The following is a 13853-nucleotide window of genomic DNA, read 5'->3' as shown; positions in this document are numbered from 1 at the left end:
GTCTCCCCACAAAGCCCAGTAATTAAAGTTTATTCTTCCTGTAAGTGTCAAACTGATTGCACAGGCCCAAGGTGGCTGTCTAATGCATGCGGGGTATGTTCACTTGCCAAATTCACAGGCATTGTGTGAGTGAGGTGTAGATCCATACTCTGTGTCCACACACGGTACAGAAGTCTTTCACCTCTGCACAGAAGCCAAGTCCAAAAGTGTCAGCTCACATGTCAGTTCAGGGCAGATGCAAAACACCATATGACCTTTCACCATGAACCTCTAGGAAGGCTGAAAATCTCAGACAAATATAGAAAGCAATAAAAATTTGCCCAGGCAAGACTTCCAGGTAGAAAGGAAGAGGGCACACTTTGGGAAACAGAAAGCAAACAAAAAAAAAAAGGGAATGTGCTAGGAATGGCAGTTTTGCTGAATCATTCATAACTGTTAATGCATGCTGTTACTGCTGGAAATCAATAAAATCTTCAAAAGTCCTCCTGCAGAAGCATGTCCTTCTAGTGGCTACTTTTCACAAATGAGTATTTTAAGGTCGTGTAAGGAATCATGTTAATAAATCATGTAATCAAAAGTCTGTATTGTATATTAATGGACAGAGTTGGATCAAACTCAATTCAGATTCATTGCATATTTTTACATGATTACAGTCACCTTCTTCTGTTGATCAGGTCAGAAAAGTCTTAAAGACATTAAACTGTATTAAAGGCATACAACTGTAATTTCTCATGTTTGGAATTAAAGGAAACCTTAGGAGGAACAGAATAAAACATGCTGAGAAACTCTCTGAGTAGTTGATTCATAATGAAAATCAAACTCTTACAAGACATGATAAAAAGTACAAATCATTGTAAAAAATCATGGTGTTTAAAAGCAGACATAATTTTCAATCTTTTTGGAGTAGTGGTGGTACCAGTAGGACAAGCAATTTTGTAGGCAAAATCCTTTACAGAGCATAGCATATCTGACTCCACTTTTTCAGATTAAAAACTGAGTAAGAACAGCTCACATCTTCTGCACATTCTTTCTGCTATGCTCCACAACAAACTCTTATAGGTGATAAGTCCCTGAGCTTTTGGCTAGTTTCCAGTCCCAGGATGTGCACTTTCCCTTTCAGTGTAGGCTTGAGGCAAAAATGGGGAAAAAATAAAGTGTAGGAAAACATTCAAGGAATCTCTTGGTACTGGGTCCTCCTCACTAGTGCATTATTGTGTTTGGACTGCTAAAAAAAGAAACCAAGGTGCAAAGTCAAAGCAGGTCAGAAATTACTGTATTTCCATACTGTAATATGCACTATATGCTGCCATGAGTAGTTTAGTTTTTCTCCATTGGAGAAAACATTCTCCATCTAGTAAGAATTTGCTGAATGTCGAGTGCCTCCCTACCATTTTTGGACATCTGGGCCAAGAAATGTGCACCTGCAGATCCCAATACGCAGCTGGAGCAACATTCCAGCAGGCTCCTGCAATGACTCATCAGCTCTGATCCTGTTCACCTCTCCAATTAATGAAAAAATAATAGCTTCAAAGTCCAGTTTTAAACCTTTTATCCAGAACCACTTGGCCATTGCTAAGAAATTAGTTACTTCCTCTGATATACATGGAGATTCAGCACATTTTACAGAGAACACTTTAAAAGAATATTAATCTTCACTTAAAGTTGATTTTCATGCCAGTGCCTTAGCTACTACACTAAGGATTTGCTTTTAAAGTACGTTATCTACTTAGCACAGACTCTTTTATTTCCTTTTTTATTCATTAGTTTGTGCAATTGTCCAAATATAAGGTAGATTAATATAAGGAAGAAAAAAAATACATATATGTAAAAGAAAACAGGAATTAAGTGATCACCATCAGTCTGAGATTTTTGGTCCGCACCTTCTTCTTCAAACTAAACTGATGTAGGATGGACACAAACACTTTTTCTTATAAATATCTATGATCCTGATATTATCACTGATGTATTTACATTTCAGCTCCCCTGAAGCCTGTGGAGTTTCCTTCTAATTTGCACTATGCTTAATGAAAGCAGAATTAGCCCTTTAAAAGATAATAATCATATCAGAATTTGGCCTGTCCCCATTACACCTTTTCTCCTTAACCTAGTAGTAACATAAAAGAGCTCTGGGTAGAGGCCTAAAGCAAGAGATTTTAAATTTGAAGGATGATGAAATGGTAAGTTATCTCAGCCTTTCCCTTCCATCAATTAAACAATACAAAATGATGCATTACTTGATTATGCCATTTTCTTTATGAGACCTGTGTTATGGAAATGAATACTAATAGTCCCATTTGGTTTTTTGGCTGACAAAAAGCAAATAAGTGAAAGACAGTTACTGTTGGAGTCTTGTCCCAGGAAATCATAGAAAATTCTCTTTTCACTCTTTGAAACTTGAAAAAAAAACAGAGAAAACATAAGACATAGATGACCAGATAAAATTTACACAATTATTGTGTAACTGAAGGGACGTTTAAGAGAAAACACATCTCTGTAGTCAGCTACAGATTAAATCCAGTCCCTTCTTCCCCTCTGAGATGCCCACAGCAGAGCCCTGGTGGGACCACTGCCAAATCTACCCCTAATCTCTGCAGCAGATCCCTCACTTCACTCTTGGCAGACCCTTACCACATGGCAGAGGGATGCCAGTATGTGAGGGGGATTCCTGTTCTGCTCCAAATACGCCAGGGTTGTACACTATCAGTACAAGGAGTCCTTGTGCGCGATCAGGCAGTGCCCTCTTCCTACCCACTCACTGTCCCCAGTTACAGGCACCAGCTGCAGGGAGAGAGAAAGGCTGGTAGTAGAGGGTCATTCATTTCTGCTGAGGGTCATGAAGCACTATTTGGATGCTGGAATGAGCTTGGATGTCTTGAGAGAGATGCAAACAAGGTTGAGGTGTGGCTCGTGTTTTGAACCTACAGAGGGTTCAAAACTGTCAAACCAAACAGCTGTTGTAGAACCAGCCTGAGGCCTGTCTGAACTGGTGGATCCAGAAGCACTTCCAATCCCCTGGGTCAGGGCAGCCCAGACACTTCCCAGCTGTGTACAGGAGATAAACTCAGACACATCCCTGTCTCCGCCCTGGTTTCTTCAGGAAGTAACATGGAAATTGAGCAGAAAGCTTCCATGTGCTCAAGATGACAGCACTATGGGGAGATCAGGATCCTCACCAGATACCAAAGCAGTCATCTGCCCTCAGCCTGGACACAGCCTGGACACAGCCTGTCATGTCCAGATGTGTCACATCCATTTACCATGGATAGTTGTGTTCCACAGGGAATGGGAAAGACCCTTGAAAAACAGGGGGTGAGCTTGGTTTGTAGCAGCTTAGAGCCCAGGGTGACCTAATGGTGCTGCAATTTCATGTACTCACATTCCTCAATTCAAACACACCATGAGCTAATTGATGATCCATTTCTCTCCCCATTGGATAGCAAATAATAGGGGTTTAGATGCCAAATAGGAATGTGGCACAACAGGGGAAATTTAAAGCTTCTATTTATTTGGGACTTCCCATATTGATATCAGCAGTGATAGGAGGGCCAACTGAGCAGGAAGGATATTATGGGCTGTTGCCTGCTTTTTTGCAACCAATTCCTTTCAAATCCATGCAGGATGTAGCTTTGTCATCCTGTTTGAAAACATTCTTCGCATGTTGGAGTTTTCAATGCTGAGAGAAAAGGTGGCCAAAGGGTTTCTTATGGCCACAGGGATCAGGAGACACATATATTTGTGAGGATGAGCGTCACAGAAAATCTCTTTATGTCATCCTGCTGGCTCACTGCACCTGTGCAGGCATTGTGTTTTTTAGGAAGTGTTTCAGTTTACAACATCCTGTTCTATGCTGCTGAAGCCACAGCTATTTACAGCACATGGAATTACTGCAACATGAGAGGGGCAGTGTTTCTTGTTCTTCTCTCTTGTTGATTGTCATGTCCACACCCACAGAAATTACTCTTTAGCTGTAAGGTGATTCAGTTCAGTATTTATCTCTCTGGTCAATAATTTCCTTTCAGGTAATTCCTGTTGAGGGGAGTAGAACTCTTACACCTTGCAGAAAAGGAATTCCCACAACAGCAAGGCATGTATAATAATGTCATTGGCACTATGTTTTGGTATGAGAATTTGATGCCCAGACAGAACTTTCTGTTCAGGGCCCATTTTGCCAAATCTCGGCAGCGAAGTATCAGCACATTACATAGGAGCTAACAGTGAACTATAAATCCACCTGATTGCATGCTGAATCATTTCAGCATCTTGGTTTTAATGGCATTTTCCTTTCTGCATTTTTATTTCTAGTTAGCTTTGAAGAGACTGCATATTTCAAAATTTATTTCCCTAACTGTTAATACTGTTAATTTCTCAATTACACTGTAAATAACAGTGTAATATAAAATTAGTTATAAATAGCTTGTTAGTCAATGTGCTCCAAACTTGTAAATTTTATTAGATATATTGCCAGGCAGAGGGCTACCTCAAATCATCCATTCTCCTTTGAGCTCAATTGGGATGTTAGATTGCCCCTTACAGGCAAAATCCCTGGAACTGTTCCACAGAAGTGAGTGCTAGACATGGTGACTGACTTCACAGACAAAAACTGTAATTTCATAGTTTGCATTTTAAATAACCAACAGTTTTTCAGATAATTTTTAAAATGACCCCTTATTTCTTGTTGGTCAGTGTGTGTGGAGGGTTGGGCTCTATGAGGCCTGAAAACATCCCCAAACACTCTGGAAGCCTTGTAGGGGGGTAGACCCATACTCTGACAGGCTGCAAATCACAACATAGGTCTTTGACAGAATTCAGTTAGAAGGATTTGTCAGCACTTCTGTTTCACAACTTGGAAGTGCAGTTCCATGCAGAGAGGGCATTATTAATCAGCATGCAATTTCTGCAGGATGTCATGAATCACAGGTTACAGGACATCCTCTTGAAAGGTTCCATAAATTCTGACTAATTTTTAAAATAAACACAAGACAATAGCAAGCAAGACCAAACAAAGGTAAATGTGAAAACACTGAAATGCAGAAATAGGATCCCATCATGTCTCCTCCCATCTGATACCTTCCCCCTTCTCCCAGCCACTAAAGTGCTGAGAGCTCCGCATTCCTTCAGGAAGGATCATCTCTCATCTCCATGTGCACATCCAACCAAATCGGAGCCTGAGTAAATCTTTGTTCAGAGCTTCAGGAACTGGTTGACTGTGAGCAAACGCTGAGTAAGACCACTTCCTTTCTTGATGGAATTCACTAAGGAATTTATTGTAATCTGCTCTGGCATTTTTCTTCAATGATGCATTTTTAAGTTAGATGTGTCATGAGAGAGTTATCACATGACATTCTTCCATGGTGCCAAGGTTTTGTTTGCCAAAACTGCATAAAATATACAACTGTGATTTGCAAATCAGTTAGGAGTCCAGATAAAAATGGAATAGACTGAGTAGAAAAGTCATCTTTTCAAGGACAGAAATACAAGATAGCCATGCATGGCTGGAAACCAAAGCTGAGCACTAATACCCTAGCTTTAAGTTGATGTAGCTCAACCATTAACCTGAAGATTATTGAATCGACTTTAAATGTTTGTAAGGAACTCAAAGCTGATGGGAAATAAAGACACTCCCACTTTTTAAAAATCAGATCAAACTGGAAGAAAATTAGATAATGAAAGCAATTTCTTTCTTTTCCTGATTTATAGACTTGAACAGACACATAGAAGTAAAATAGAATCATTCATGCAATGGATTTTATAAGAATTCAGAAAGATTGAATAAACAAATGGTTGCAGAGTAATGTGGTTTTCTGTTCTCTGTGCAGTGCTAGCTCAGATCTGGGAAGGTTCATTATATTACATATTGGCTGCATTTACAGGCGGGCTTGTAACAAACTTCTGCACTTTAAAAAAATTCATCAGACGGTATCAATTCAAACCTATACTCTGGTTTGGGTTAACACATACCTCTGTGTAGCAATCTGAAAATTTAGACCAAATAGAAGGAGCTGTTTTTGGAGGTTTCAGAACACCGACCACTGCAAGTAATGAAAATTTTGCAACAAAAACGCTCTGTGTGTTTCTAGTAAACTGGCAGATGTTGCTAACTGACTCTTTATGTTCCACTCCAGAAGTTCTGACAGACATAAGTGTAAGTTTAATATTTAATACACCTATAGTAAATGCCATATGGAAAAAAAGAAAAAGAGGTCAACATTTAACGTACCACGTCCCAAATGAAAACCTCTAAGTGTTGTGGTTACCTAAGTAAAACAAACTACATCATTCAGCAGAAACACTGTTCATTAAGGCTTGATACACATCTTCTTCACTAAAATATGTATTCCAGTCATATCAGTTTTCTTAAGAGGTTACTCTTAAGAATCAAAAAATTGAGCTAAAACAGAATGGGAGATAAAATATTAACTAAGTGACAAAATTCCATTGAACCTGGTTCTGGACTAAGCTAGTGCACACAAAATTCCTATCTGAATTAATTGTTTTCTTATTACACTAACAATGCACCCTTGGCATGTAGTTAATAGCCAGTTTCTAGGCTGTTTACACATTTTAAAAGATTAGTCTGTTTGCTTCCCAAATGATATTCCAGGATGACAACATATTTATGTATGTATGGGATGGCAAGGAAAGGAGAGAAGAAATTCATGATGCTTATATTCTTCAGATGAAAGTATTTTTGTCTGCAGATCAAAACTTACCACTATTTACCACTAGCAAATGAATTTTTCCAGCGCTGTCATATTTTTATCTGATTCAATTTGATCAGTGTTTTAATGACATATGGTATGTCGTTTGTGTAGCCAGACGTCGGGTCATCTAATTATATAACAGAAGCATTGCTAAAAACATTACCATAATTGATGGGAAGATATGTAAATTAAAACACACATACTGGTTATATTTGTTATTAGGTTTCCAGACATTTTTCTGCAAATGCACTAGGTATCTTATGAAATGGACGTATCTTTAAAAAAGATATTTCACATTTTGCCATGCTAACAATTTTAAAGCTTTTTAAAAAATTTTGTTTCTACTAATACCCTTCAGTCTAAAATAAATACTAAATCTTTACTATATAAAAGAAAAAGGTGTGTCCTGGATTAGCTACTTCCATCTTTCTCAAACTGCAGACTCCTAAAAATTTTCCTGTGCAGATGCATACCTACTGACAATAAGTATTATTTTCTTAATTATCATCATAAGACCCTCAGAACTGGGCACCAAGGGCCCAAAGACAACAGGTTCAAAACAAGTGCTTCAAAAGTAAGGTAGCAAGTCACTTTTCTTAACCACTTTGGGGACACTGGGGAACAGAAAAATCTTCACAATCTTGGCAGTCTTGGCAGTTTCAGGCTTGGTTTGTGACTTGTGTAATTTATGAATTAGAGAATATTTGTGGGACTATGGAATAAATAATTTTTTTTTGCATTTTAAATGCAGATTTTTATTGCTTATCCCATTTGTGAGAAGAAGTAAGTAGAAGCAGATTCGGTTCCAATCTACAAGGCAGGGGACAGGAGCTACACACCTACAGTAACATCAGCAGATGCAGAAATGCCACTGTAGTAAAAACATAGTAAAGTAACCACATGAAGTGCATTTCTTTAAGTCATGCCTGCATATAATTTCACACCAGCATCATGTAATCGATATTAATAGTTATTCTCAATTTATGGTAAAATCAACTGAGAATCAACTTCATAGTCCTTAAACAATGTGCAAAAGCCAACACAAGAAAACATGAATCATTTCTTTTTTCTGGTAGGAACAGGATCTCAAAAATATATTCATGGCAAAAAAAATGGGTAATTGTTGATTTTTAGTCAGTTCTAAGCACACTAACAGCAGAGCTCAAGTGTATCTACTCTGGTACTGTATTCAGTTATGGGCAGACCATGATGTCTGAGGTTGTATTTACTGGTTTTAACTGCGTGCTCAATTGCACCATTCTGTGGTGTGCTGTTGGAACTGGTCTGGCCTTTGTGAGTACCTGTACAGATGAGACTTTGTCCCATAAACACAGTAAACTACTTTCAGCTTGGTACGCTGCAGTTTTCTCTCTGCAACGTCTGTTCCAATCAGTGGTAAGGCAGGAATCCAACTTGGAGCACTGATCTGTTCCAGCTGTTGGCATTAATGCAACCTTCATTTTGGAACCAAGAGGTAAATGCAAGATGTGAGATGTTTGAAGGCATTCTCTCAGTGACTTGTTAGCCAGCAGCATGCCTGGCTAACAACATGCAGACATGGGGGCAACTGATACAGATTTTCATAGCTGTGAAATCCCATACTGCTGGTCAGTGATGCTGTGGTAAGGCAGTGAGCAGAAAGCAATGAAACAACCCTGTGCTGCAGACTAGAAAGGGTGTCAGAAGAGGCAGATTTACATGAAGAGGAAGGTTCCATGAAGCTGTTGGAAGAGCCTGCACTTTACTTTATCTAGTTGATAAGATGAAACTCCCTACCTTCCTCTGCTTCGGGGTTTCCCTCTGCAATCTCTTCCTTCCAGCATTATAAACCAGAGTAAAGCTCTACTTCTAATCTGCATGAAAATAAGGATTATAACCCAGTTTGGGTTATTCTGGATTTGCCAAGTGTTTACAGAAGAATTTCATGGAAGTGAGACTTGGGGAACAATTGTTTAGCTTAGTGGGAAGGGTATGAGGAATATGGGATGCACACGTGATATCTGGATTTGAGACTGAAATCTACATTGTTACCTTTGCTTTGTCCTCTGTGAACTCTAGTTTTCAGTAAGCGAAGGTCATGTAAAATGACTTTTTCCCAGCCCATATCCACACCCAGCCGACTTCAGCATTTCCTAATTAGGTTATATTCATTCTTTATAATGTGCTTGTAATAGATGTGGCACTGTAGTGTAATCTCAACTGATATTATTCACTTCCCAGGAATGTACAGCTGAAGCTGCTCTGCAGGCTCTGACTGAAAACAATGGGTGTGCAGCTGACAAATAGAAGTAGCTATTTTACATGCCCTGGTCTATTTGGATGCCCTTGTTTAACTAATGTCTGCTGAACAGGTATTCACATTAGAAAAACAAGCACCATTACAATTTTCTGATGTGGCAGCTATTTTTGAAACTCATTAAAGCTTGCTAGTGCTTTTCCCATGCAATGAAAAACTGGAATTGCCTGTTGTAATATTGGCTGGCAGTTATGAATGGTTTCAGCTCACATTTTATAATGAAGAAGTGAGCTCATACTATATAATTGTGGGCTATCCCCAAGAATATTTTATTCAGCGTTATTGTCAGACTAAATTAAAACCGCCAAAGAGCCCAATTTCTCAAGATGCCAGGTGCTCTCAACTCCCACAGCAGTTAATGGAAGACTACTCAGCAGTTTCAGAATTAGTCCTTAAAGACTGATAGTGATGCTCAAATTTTCATATTAAGCAAGATAATTTGTAGGGCTGTTGCTCTTCTATCTTCTTTTTCTTTGTGAGTATACATTGCTAAAAGTATTATTTATTCTATTTATTCTATCAGTTTTATGCATTTATGTGAGCTACTGCCATATCCTTTCAAACGACTTGTGGTTTACTTTTCTCCTTTTAAGTTTAAAACAAGCCCTTATGTCCTTTTATTGAAATTAATTAGTGATGTATTTGAAGCACTGTTGATCATAGACAGTGGCACACATCTGGCACTAGATGCTTGTTTAGATACCTGTGTGCATGCCCTCCCATCAAGCACAGTGGAATTCTGTCCTCATCTCCCTGAGGTGTTCTGCAAGGAAAAGTGCTCTGAGCTTAGAGGACCAAGAGAGCAGACGAAAAGAGAAAGGAAAAGCCCTTTGAGGCAATCAGTAAACTACCACCTTCTTTCACTGGCTGAATCACCACATCACTCCACAAACTCTTCCAGGCATTACTGGGCAGCCTGGGAAGACTGGGAGGGTGGGGGGAAGACTGGTACCTGCACACACCCATCCTTCCACCTGGCATTTTACAATGCAGTAGGAAAACGCAGGCTAGGAAAGCCAAATCTTATGCAGTGTTAGAATATCAAAAACAGTTGAAAGTCAAACATCCACCACTAATGTGTATTGCTCAAACTGTGGGTCAATTAGTCCTTCTTTTCTCCCCTGGGTCCAAAGTGTTATCACCACAGAGGACAATGAGTTAAAGCCAAGTATGGTCCTCTGGAAATCAGAGGTCATGGAACAAGAGCTGAAAAAAGGGTTCCAAATATTATAAGTCTTTCAATACTGTTTTCTAGGTATTCTGTTAAATATCCCACTGGGAGGCTTCTTTTCGTCAAACTAAACCACATTTCTTTGGACTCTCTTCTCTGAGTGATTTCAAATATATAAAGAATTTAGATGAAAAACAGATCTGTATTTTTTCATTGTTTAAAACATGGTAGTAAATGCTCACTTCTCAGAAGAGTGATAGTGATTTTATTTATAGAAATTCCCAAAGTGACAGTTACAGAAATAATCTATGGCAAACAAGTTGCAGAAGACTTTTTCCCTCAGTCAGATCATATCCTTGCTTTCCAATGCTGTGTAATAATCTCCATGAAAAGAAGCTTTATTATATAGCACTGATCATTGTTTTCACTTGGTAAGAGCAAATAGAGAGCATAAACTATAAAGCTGGGGAAAATAACAGCCTCCTAATAGGACTGTTATAAAGAAGATGATCTCACTGTTCTCTGGGGTCATTGAGAGAAGAAATTAGACTAATTTGCAGCCAAGAAAGATGTAAGTTGTGTATCTGATGGGAAAACAGAAAAAATACAGACAGTGAAAAAATGACACTATGGGGCTACTTCAGGAGGTTGTGGATTTTCCACCAGTGGATGATTTCAGGAACAGAGGACAAATGAAGATGTGTAGGAATATCCCAGGTATGTGGTTGAGCAATTTGCCCACAGTGCCACAGAGATCTGGGAGAGACTGTGAAAGGTGAGGTTTGCATACACTATGCAGCAGCCAATTTTAGGAAACTCTGAAGGGGCTGCATCTGCCCTGGAAAAGAGCATGGCAGTAAATGCTTGATCCTCGATTAGGAGACAATGTGGAGTAGATGACACCAAATTCCCTTCAGTTCTGACCCTACAATTCTACAGTAGCCTATAGTATAGTCAGTCTCTGAAGTAACTTATTAGAAATGTAGTATGCTTGAATATGTGTGCATTGGAAATCCACACAAGTTATTAAAACATTTTAGACCATTCCTAGATAGTATTTCTAAATGCTATTTATGTTCAGGAACCCTGAAAAATTGAGGTTTTGAAAAGGTCTTAGTAACATTTTCTAGTTTGTGTAGGTAGTGAAGTTTTTACATTAAATAATTTAATTTATTAGCTTCCTGAGGTTACATTAATCATGTGTACTTTAGGGATCATAAAACCTTCTAAACAGACAATTTCAAAGCAGAAGAGACTGCTTAACAACCCTCACTAAACTCATGGTCCACCTGTAGCCGAAAGAAGAGCAAAAGCACCACACACTTAAGTTGGTATATATAAATAAGCCAAATATGATGAATAGAAGTTCTCCTGATTCAGCAAAGCACTTAAACAGATACTCACATTCCCTAGATATCATAGTAACATGAAGTATTCAAGTACGCCTGCAATTTAGGAATCTGAAGACCATGCTTTAAACTCCAGTTTTAATTCCTAATGAAAGAGGCTTCAAATTAAAAAGACAGAGGGCATAAATCTGTTATCAAAAGAGACTTAACAACAGAGGATCCCGTCACTCCTTCCCAGTGATCAATTAAAAATCTGCATGTCTTTAATAATTCTGATACTTAAGCTGTTAATGAGTTGAAGAAATTAACAATTGAAGTTCTCCTAGGAACCTTGGTTCTGCCTCTGGGCCCCATATGTCTGTACTTCCGAGTATCCCATAACATGCTTAGCTGGGGAAGGGACTGGTGTTTTTTCTGCAGAAAAACTGGAACTTTGCTCTAAATAATTACTGCTTCAAAACACAAACAATATCGATGTGTACACATATTACTTTCATATTAATATGTCCTTTGCTCCTACGTAAGAGAACAAACCAGTATCATTATGGCCTATGATGGCACACTTGGGCACAAAGCCTGGCTTTGATAACCTTGGAATGGCTAACATGGAACTGGAAAAGGTAAGAGCAGTGATACAAGACACCCAGAAACGGTATGGCTGTGTCTTCAGGCCAAATAGGCTTTTAGGGTTGGACTAAAGCAGTGAAAATGTGCATGAAGCTCCAATGGGATAAAGACAAGGGGAAAAGAAAGAAGGAAAAATGAAAAGCTGGAATACGTACCACAGATCAGAGGTGCAAGAGGTCACAACATGAAAGTGCACAAGAGAGAAACTTGAGTAAAACCAACTGTACAGTGGCCCACAGGTTTGAAACTATCTCTGGAGAGAAGAACCCAAGAAATATTAGAAGAGGCAGTAATGTGTAGCATGACTGGAACCAGCTTTTGAGCGAGCTACTGTCAAGTGTTGCCAGCCTGTTACTATAGCAAATGAATCCATGTGTCTGTTTCTTTTGTCTTCAGAAACAGTTGTGTGGATTTTCTTCAGCTTCAGCACATGGCGCCACACACATGCATGCCCACACACATGTCCTTTCTGAACTAAAAGGATGTATGAGCAATGCCCCTTTTAAAAAGTTTTAAACTTTAAATTAGGTTCCTAAACAAGAAAGCAATCTCAGGCACAGCGTTGGTAGATGAAAGGTAGCAAGAAGTGCATTCACACAGGATAAATAATTGAATAATTGCTAAGTTGGAAATGTATCCAAAGAAGCCAGGAATTATTACAGAATTCTTTTTTCTTTTGCTTACACAAACTTTATAATAGCTGTTTTCTCTGACTGTCCTTTTGTATAAACTGGGAGCAGCCTCTAGGCTGCTCTCAAATTTACTTTGGCTTCTGCAATAGCACTTAAGAATTACTGGAACTGTGCAGTCTCTGGCCATGCCTCCAGTACTGTTGGAGGTTGGGGCACAGAGCCATCCCAATCCCATGGGCAGCAGTGGGGCTGCTGCCTCCAACCACCTGCTCTGTCACTGCCTGCTCCCACCTGGGAGGCTGCTGGAATGTTTGCACAAAGCCCTTGCTCCCATGGAGAAAGGAACTTCATCCTTGGCGGTTAAATGACATACAGATGGCTTGTAGAGTTTTTTAGCATTGTGATATGTAAATCAAATGGTTAAAAAGATTTTCACAGAATTGAAAAGATTTCAGCAATAAGAAACTGTGAAAAATGTGAAAGGGTATTATTTTCTCCATAAGTTTTATTTCAGATAGCAGGATTGGGCCATGCATGGCATGATGCTTCCTGCCCAGAGACATCACCCTGTATGCATAAGGGCACACTGGTCTGCAGGCAAGCTGAATATTACAGTCTCAACACTTTGAAAAGAATATGTTCTCTGAATTTGGGTACTGTATTTACCATAAAAGAAAACAGAATTACCCTGTGGTAAAGTGCTTTAGGTTCGGAGTACTCCAATGCAAAGAGAGCAAAGGAGAAAATTCTCTCACCCAGATGTGGGTATGTAAACATATTTTAAACTAAGTATACACGTTTATATGCAATGCATTCACTGTTTACACTGTTTTTAAAATGGCATATGTAACGAAAATTATGCAAATATTTAGAAAAATACCTTAACCTGGGTAAGGTATGTACCACACTTAATATTTCAGTAAGGGCACATGCAGTGCTTGTATGGCAGTGCCAAAAGTAACATTTTGAAAAATGACCCTTCGGTAAAACTGTCAGGCACAGAATATTGAGACCGAGTACCTGCCAATAGAAACCCTTGGAAGGATGTCACTGCGAGAGGTGGAACAATGCCGGGGT

The 13853-nt window shown here is 39.0% G+C and overlaps 1 long non-coding RNA gene across 4 annotated transcripts in view; it reads right to left on the bottom strand.

The window, feature by feature from the left end:
- The window catches only part of LOC130250634 (uncharacterized), a 111335-nt gene that overhangs the window by 47750 nt on the left and 49732 nt on the right, over positions 1-13853 (bottom strand). The window lies entirely within an intron of this gene.

Source organism: Oenanthe melanoleuca, chromosome 3 (assembly GCF_029582105.1).
Source record: "Oenanthe melanoleuca isolate GR-GAL-2019-014 chromosome 3, OMel1.0, whole genome shotgun sequence".
In the NCBI taxonomy this organism is placed as follows: Eukaryota; Metazoa; Chordata; class Aves; order Passeriformes; family Muscicapidae; genus Oenanthe; species Oenanthe melanoleuca.
The sequence above is the reverse complement of the archived record's forward strand: the minus strand, read 5'-3'. Positions and strand labels throughout refer to the sequence as shown.